Source organism: Haplochromis burtoni, unplaced genomic scaffold, assembly GCF_018398535.1.
Source record: "Haplochromis burtoni strain Fernald_Lab_line unplaced genomic scaffold, NCSU_Asbu1 Contig_229, whole genome shotgun sequence".
NCBI classification, from domain to species: Eukaryota; Metazoa; Chordata; class Actinopteri; order Cichliformes; family Cichlidae; genus Haplochromis; species Haplochromis burtoni.
Genome location: NW_024582590.1, coordinates 771,261 through 778,466, shown reverse-complemented (window position 1 = coordinate 778,466; position 7,206 = coordinate 771,261). Strand labels below are relative to the sequence as shown.

At 43.6% G+C, this 7,206-nt stretch overlaps 1 protein-coding gene across 2 annotated transcripts in view; it reads left to right on the top strand.

The window, feature by feature from the left end:
• The first annotated feature begins 573 nt into the window (after positions 1–573).
• The window catches only part of kiaa0513 (KIAA0513 ortholog), a 26,076-nt gene continuing 19,443 nt past the window's right edge, over positions 574–7,206 (top strand). The window contains exon 1 of one of the 2 annotated variants that reach the window (XM_005937465.2): positions 574–718. The gene's annotated coding sequence lies outside the window, so the exon portion shown is untranslated. The remainder of the gene's footprint in view (positions 719–7,206) is intronic. The other variant, XM_005937466.2, reaches the window with a different exon arrangement.

Sequence of the window (7,206 nt, the reverse complement as noted above, 5' to 3'; positions counted from 1 at the left end):
CTAAAACACCGCTGCTCTTCTGCACGGTCATTGCGTCCGTGGAGATAGCGTGAACTTGTTTTGCAAGTATATGATTCTTCTTTATTGTACCTCCATTAGAATCAATCCAGTCTCTGCTGGACACTTATTATACCTTCACAAAGCAGTGATGTCATATTTCTTATTTCTTAATTCTGCTGCCTTGTTGGCCACATCTCTGTCAGGAAAGACATTTTGATGTCGCTAAGACTTTTTAGCTGAATAAATAAAGAATATGCAAAACTGCCCAAAACTGAATGCAGCTTCTTCTTTGTATCAGGTATGTTGTTTGTGGCTCAAAATGACTTTACATCATTCATGAGAGGCAGGTTTGACATTTGTCTGACAAATAATACGCCAACAAGCCGTTTACAACACTTTAAATACGGGCAATCATTTTTTGGCCGACGATCACGGGGTGATAAAAAAATACCCCACACCAAATATGCGCACAGTTTTTTTTTTGTTTTTTTTTAAATCTGTTTGTGTTTTTTGGCGATGAGACTGTTAGAGAATGAGGAGAAATCCGTGGTTTAGCTGGTTTGAGCTACTCTCTGATCCAGAGGGTGGCGGTAATGCAACTAAAGGTCTTTTCGAAAACGCAACTACACAAAAAGAAGAAGACGCAGGAGCAAGAGATGAGCGACGCGTACGAGCAGCAGTGAGTTGCTTCTTCTCCGTCCAGCACCGGATGTTTCATGTACGTACAGCTTTTATTTACGTTGTCAGCTCATCAGATGTCACTTTACATGTTCCGGACTGCGTAATTTACGGGTCTTAAACGTTATTGTGCAGCGGGGTTTGTGGTCGCTTGAATGGCTCTGGGGTCAAAGCGTATCGGGCTGCTGGACGCCGCAGCCGCTCTCGTTTGGATGTGTTCGGCTGCACTTGCAGACGAACCTCTCTGTGACTGACGTGGGGTTTCCCTGTTTGCCTTAAAATGGCTTGACGGTCAGCTTCTAGTCTTCCACGGAGCTCCCAGCCTTCCAGGAAACGTGTCTGTTTGTTCAGCGCCGCTTCCTCGGAGCTGTCAGTCCGCCCGGGTCACCGATGATGAGGAGCTGGCGGTGCGAGCTCCTGCTTCCTTCGTGCCTTTAGAACTTTTCATATGTTAATGAACTCGTGACAGATTGTGATTGGAGAGTATTCGTAAGCCAAACCTCGCTGAGAGCTGTTACGCTTTGAGTGAAGGCGGTGGATTTAAACCAAAACAGGGAGCATCGTTTTTAAGGATGTAGAGACACATTTATATTCGTCAGATGTGTCATCCAAATATAGGAATTTGTCATTTTTTACTGTAATAATGAATATGGGAGAGTAGCTCACCTTTACTTTACTGTCAGGTTTACCAGCTTTTAATATCATTTTACTGATTTTTGCTTTTTCAGTTCAGATACTTTGTTTTTCTTTGCCAAGAAGAAAATCTATATTACAAAGACCCTTCAAGATTAGATGAAGAGCCCCAAACAATATGGCAGTTCCCTTATGAGCATTCACTTGGCAAGAGCAGGGAGGAAGAACTCCTTTTATATAAGCAAAGAGATCAGACAGAAGTTATTGACATGTAATAGTGTCAAGTAAATGTGGGCTGAAAAGACGAGCGTGTGCAGTAAACTGTGAAAGATGTCCTTTGCGATTTTATAGAAAAAATGATGACCACACATGCAAAATATACTTACCTGCATTTTTTTAAATTTATTATGAATGTGTTGTGGAAGAAAAATTTAATAAATAACAAACACAAAAGGAAAAAAAAGCATATTATCAGCATACATACTAGTTGGATTGGAAACAAACTCCTCTGCAGTTCGTTTGGAGCCACACCGAGATCACCTTCTCCGAGGCTCTCTGTGCGGTTGTTTTGCTCCACACCGCGATGACTGTGTTCACACCTGCATTCTTTTTAATAACCACTAGGGGGTGTCTTCTGAAGTCCACGAGGGGGGGGGGGAGCCCATGTTCAATACAACATGATGTTAGTTTTATCATGCAGTCAGCAAAAACGGTCTCCTTCACACTGAGACTTCTCACATGTGCCTATTTCCATCTTCCGTGTGGAACCACCACAGTGTGTGTGACAAAGATGGGGACTGTGCTTGGTGGTATCTGGAAGTCTGCACGGAGATGAACTTCCTGTCAGTTTTTACAGCATTCACTGCTCAGTTCTCCTCATCCGTGGGGCAGAAGTGTTTAGCTGCCTTTGTAAATGAAGCTTGCATCGCCATGCTGCCCTCCAGCCTCTGCCTTCTGTCGTGAAGCACGAGGAAAGGGTTTATGCTATTTCTCAGAGATTGCGACTGATGTTCTTTCTAATTTACAATTCATTACGAGGAAACGGGAACGTTACACAAGGGAGTCATGTTTGGAAAATGAAGGAAGAGATCTGACGTGCTGGTATTAGTGTTGTACACAGTCCTGTTCTCTGTGACCTCTGCATTGGATTTTTCTTACCACTATAAAAAAATCCATGGTGGATGTTGTGGATGAGGTTTGAGAACATTATTTAGAGTTAATGTGTGGTGAGGAGATCCTGTCTGGAGTGCAGGCCCCTCAGCTGAGATTCTACACCTTCACCAATCTGCCGTCACACACTTCTGCTTGTCATACATCCACTGATCACGTGACAGAAGCCTGTGAGCTTCAGCCGTCGCTCTCTGCCGCTGTAGTTCTGCTGTTAGATCATGTTTATATTGCACCATAAAACTCAGTTTTATACTGATGTTAAACTCTGATATATTGGCTGGGTAGCAGGATTTTATAAAGATGCATTTATTAGTGTTGTCAGTTATTCCAAACTGTCCCACACAGCTTCACTTCCCCCTTGTTTTAACACCCTGTAATTAGACAAACAGCTCTTTCTGAGATCGTCTAATCTTATTTGCACCTCTGAAGATTCGAGTTTCTGACCCCACTGCTCCCACAGCACCCACTCCCTGCTGCCTCTTAAAGGTGCAATGCGTAAAATGCTATCACAGCATGGATCTGCACTAGGAAGTTCACCATCCACAATAGCATTATCTGATTTTATGAAGGTTCATTGCCCAGCCAACAGCTAAAACACCTCTGTTAGAAACAACTTTATTACTTCCTCATAAGATGGGCATCGGGAAGAGACTTTAGTCTTTCTGGTCTCTAAAACTGTGAGCTTTCCCGTGTACTCTCTTAGCTCTGGAGATGTTAATAACATAGTTTTAAATACTTGTAATAGCTGTCTGCTCTGTCATCATGCTGGCTGACCTGTTTGACAGGTTTGGATACATTCCATATACAGCATGGTAACTATTTAACTGTAATGAGTAGCATGTGATCTATACTGCAGCCAAATACCAGGGTGTTATACAGGCACTCATATGACCCAACATGAGTGACAGTCCACTCTGCAGCAAAGTGTTTACAGAGGTCAGGAAAGGCCTTGACCTCTGTAAACAGACATTAAGGCCCTTTTCCAATCACAACCATCGCCATCTGGTGGCATCTGATGAGCTATAGTTTTCCCTCCACAAAGCTACATCCATCTTTTTTATCATCTTGATCTCTGACCGGTTGCAGGTTTTTGCTGGCTGTTGCATGCTGAAATCAGTCACAAAGAGGTGTACAGTGCTGCACCACAATCCTTCTTGTGATTGCTTTGGTCACTAGCAGGCTGCTGCCAGTAGACCCAGTGCAGGTTGTGGATATTCCAGTTTCCACTGCAGACTGCTTGGAATACAGTTACAGTACAAAACACGGTTTTCACTGCTTTGGAACATTGTGAAAGTTGTAAAATTAAATTATTTCACAATACCTGAGATACAAGGAAGGGTGTTACCGTAACAGGGTGGATGTCATCATGTAAAGAAAAGGAGGAAGGAGAAGTAGCCTCCTTCCCAAGTCTTTTCAGACTTTGTGTGTGTTCTAAAGGAAGATCCAGAAAATGCATTCACTGCTTTTGTTTTGGTAACTGAGACATCCCAGTAGGCACATTAATGGGGACACTGAATATGTACCCTCTCAAATTGCAAAGGATTGTGGGTCAGGGAAGTCCCAAGTCGGGTATTGGTTCTCACCTGAATTAAAGACGAGCATTGTTCAGGAATGCCTCTGAGAACAGCAATGGATGAGTGGCCTGAGCCGGAGACCTTAAAGTCACCTTGCTTATGCGCTGAGCTGATGCTCTGTAGTGCCGTGCTTGACATAGTGGAGAAAGCTGAGGTATTGGATTGCGTTTGGTGTTTTAGGCTCAGAAAGCCGGGGCGACAGAGATGGATGAACTGTGTCGGGGGTGCCTTGTTCGTTTTTGCTCAGCAGATTTTTTTTTTTTTTTTTTTTTGCAGACAAGTGTGTTGAATAATATTTCCTGGGGGTGGAGTGGTTCGGGGGGAAGGTTGCATAACGGCTCTGGCTTCCCTGTGTGAGTCGTGTAGCACACACTGAAAATGAGATGGGAGAAGGTCTTGTGATGCTGGTGTGGAGCCCCCGAGCTTCATGGTATCTTTCATCACGATTGAACCACCCTCCTCTGTGCATGCTACCTGGAGGGGCTGTGTGTGTGTTTGTGTGCACTTGGGTTCAGGGATTGCATGTCACTGTGTGTTTGTGTATTTTCAGGGAGAAGGAGGGGGGGCTGGGAGCTCCCTTTCTGGTTCAGGGAAGCAAAAATCCTGCATCCTTTGCAGTCAGAGAGGAGTGTGATTTATAGAGTCCCTGACTGTGTGTGTGTGTGTGTGTGCATTTGTTGTGGCAGGACGGGGCACATTAATCAGGCCAAATGGCGTCACTGGCCAGCAGGTGATTGTACCGCTGCCATCCATCCTCAACAGGGAATCACGACTGCTGACTGAGGGGCTTTGCTGTTTTTTCGGGCATCTAAAAGAAGTGCTGCAGGGGAGAGATGTGACAAGCAACATTTCACACTCTGAGCATCACAGGCACGACTGTTTAGCTGTAGGACATATGCTCAGTAACCCATGCAAGATGTTTACCACTTAAACATGATCAGATGATTAAATTACAGCCAAAAACATGAAGGCCTGGATGTCCTGTAAATCTATTTATTGTGGTTTAAGTTGCTTTCTCCGAGACAAGTCACGGTTCAACTGAAGGTTTCTGTTTCAGAAAAAGAAAGTTTTTTATGCCTGTAGTGACGAGGATAGTGTAGAAAGAAAGACAGAAACTGCATGGGCATAAAAATGCACCTAATGTTCTGACCTGTTGGGATGTAAGCCGGAGACTTGCTGCTCTGGGTGTTAATGCCCATATGGTGTGGGCTCTAATTACAAAGCTATCAGCCACCCCATGTTGACAGATTCTAAAGGGGTCGTGCACAACCTCCTGAAATATTTGAAATACTGAAATAATCAGGGCAGCGAAAAGTGAGCTCACTGTCAGAAGATGAATACATCGAGTTTGGTTCACTGGCAACATGTTTAAAGATGGAGAATTTGTTAAGTGAAGAACAAAAGACTCCACTTAGCAAAGGTTCTGATGAGCAGCCTTTCTAAACCACTGCTAAAGATCCAAAATGAAGCCAAACTCTCGAGGTTTAGCTAAGAAATGATTTCACTGTGGGTAATGGAAAAAGTCCAATAAGCGATCCAAGTTGGAGTTTGGTGCTATGTGGAGGAAGACCAGCACGAGAGAGAATTACACCACTCTCTCTATTCAAAGCTGTAACAAGACATGGAGGCAGAAATAGCTGAAGTCTGTAGTTGAACACTGGCACCAGTTCAACCAGCAGGCCGTTCTTCATCTGCTCCATCTACTACTGCTTGAGAACCAAAGAAAACCCAAGGAGTGACCATTCTCCACAATCGCCTGACCCAACATCAGTGCAGACTGTTGAAGGCTCAAAAAGCCAAGCAGAGATCACCTTTGATCCAGTGACGTGTCTGTGGAAACCTCTACATCTACACTTCCACTGCAGAAATAAAGGATAGAGTGTCAAAGATCTTGTGACTTCACCTTAACAGGAAATGCGTAGTGATTCATAAGAGCGCCCTGTCCACAGGAAGTCTTTGCCAACCAAGGATGTGGCCCCATGCCAAGCCTTGCAAAATATATCTGAAGGGCTCATATGGAAATCAATGGGAAAGGAAACGCAACACCTTTTTTTTAAAACGACAAAACCAACCACTGATAAGCCTTTTGTTGGCACAAGGCTTTGAAATAGTATGAAACACAATGGCTTACTGTCAAGCCTATAATTGGCCTTTAGGTCTAAGAGATCTTTGTAAGCCGTAACTCGAATAAAGGTAACACAATGACAATGAAAGGTCAAGTCTTACACTGAGTTATAACCAGAAGTCCAGTGTGTCAGATTAATCACAGGAAGGAACAAAACAAGGTTTAAACTTCACATAAGATGCTCACTTTTTCCAGTATTTTCCACGTTTAACCTTCAGAGGGTTTGAGTAAATAAAAGTACGACTTGAATGGAGACTTGGATTTGATTTGTTTTGCTGTAACGCAAGTACATTTGTCATCAACATATCTTTGATTTATTTCTTTCCTGCTCTTACTCCTTAGGTGTGCGGGTCTTATTACAGACTCCATCACCTAGAAACCACTCTTAAACCTAATCAAGCATGATGAAAATTAAATCAAATGAACAAAACTCAGTTTACAATCTCGAGTGAAAATATAACGGTTGGTCACAGATTCTTGGATAAAATTCTTCCCACCCAGAAACAATATTACTGAGATTTGTTTGCAAAGGTAAATGACGACCCATCCATCCATTTTCTTTACCACTTATCCAGTTAAGTTACTCGATGGGATTTTAACTCTGTCAAAAATGATGCTGAACCCTGACCTAAACTCAGACTTGCACACCAAACCATGGCTGTTAGAGTGACAGCCAGACTGCGGACACATCAAAGAGCGCCCCCCGGTGTTTAGTTTTATTAGGCGAGGAAGCCGTGTCACCGGGGACGGCAGGTCCAGCCAGTGTCCTGCTCGGAGGAAACAATGTAAGTAAATGGCACAAGTTAAGCAGCGTCTGCAGGCCAAATGTTTGCTTTGTCTTTGGCGATGTGGGTGTTTAGGTACACATGAGTGTGTTTGTGCATCTCGAGTGTTTCACCCTCGGTCTTACTCACTAAACGCTGCATTATATAACCTCATCTTCAGAGCTGCATGACAAGCATTGGCCCAGGGGCTCTGTGTGTGTGTGTGTGTGTGTGTGTGTGTGTGTGTGTGTGTGTGTGTGTG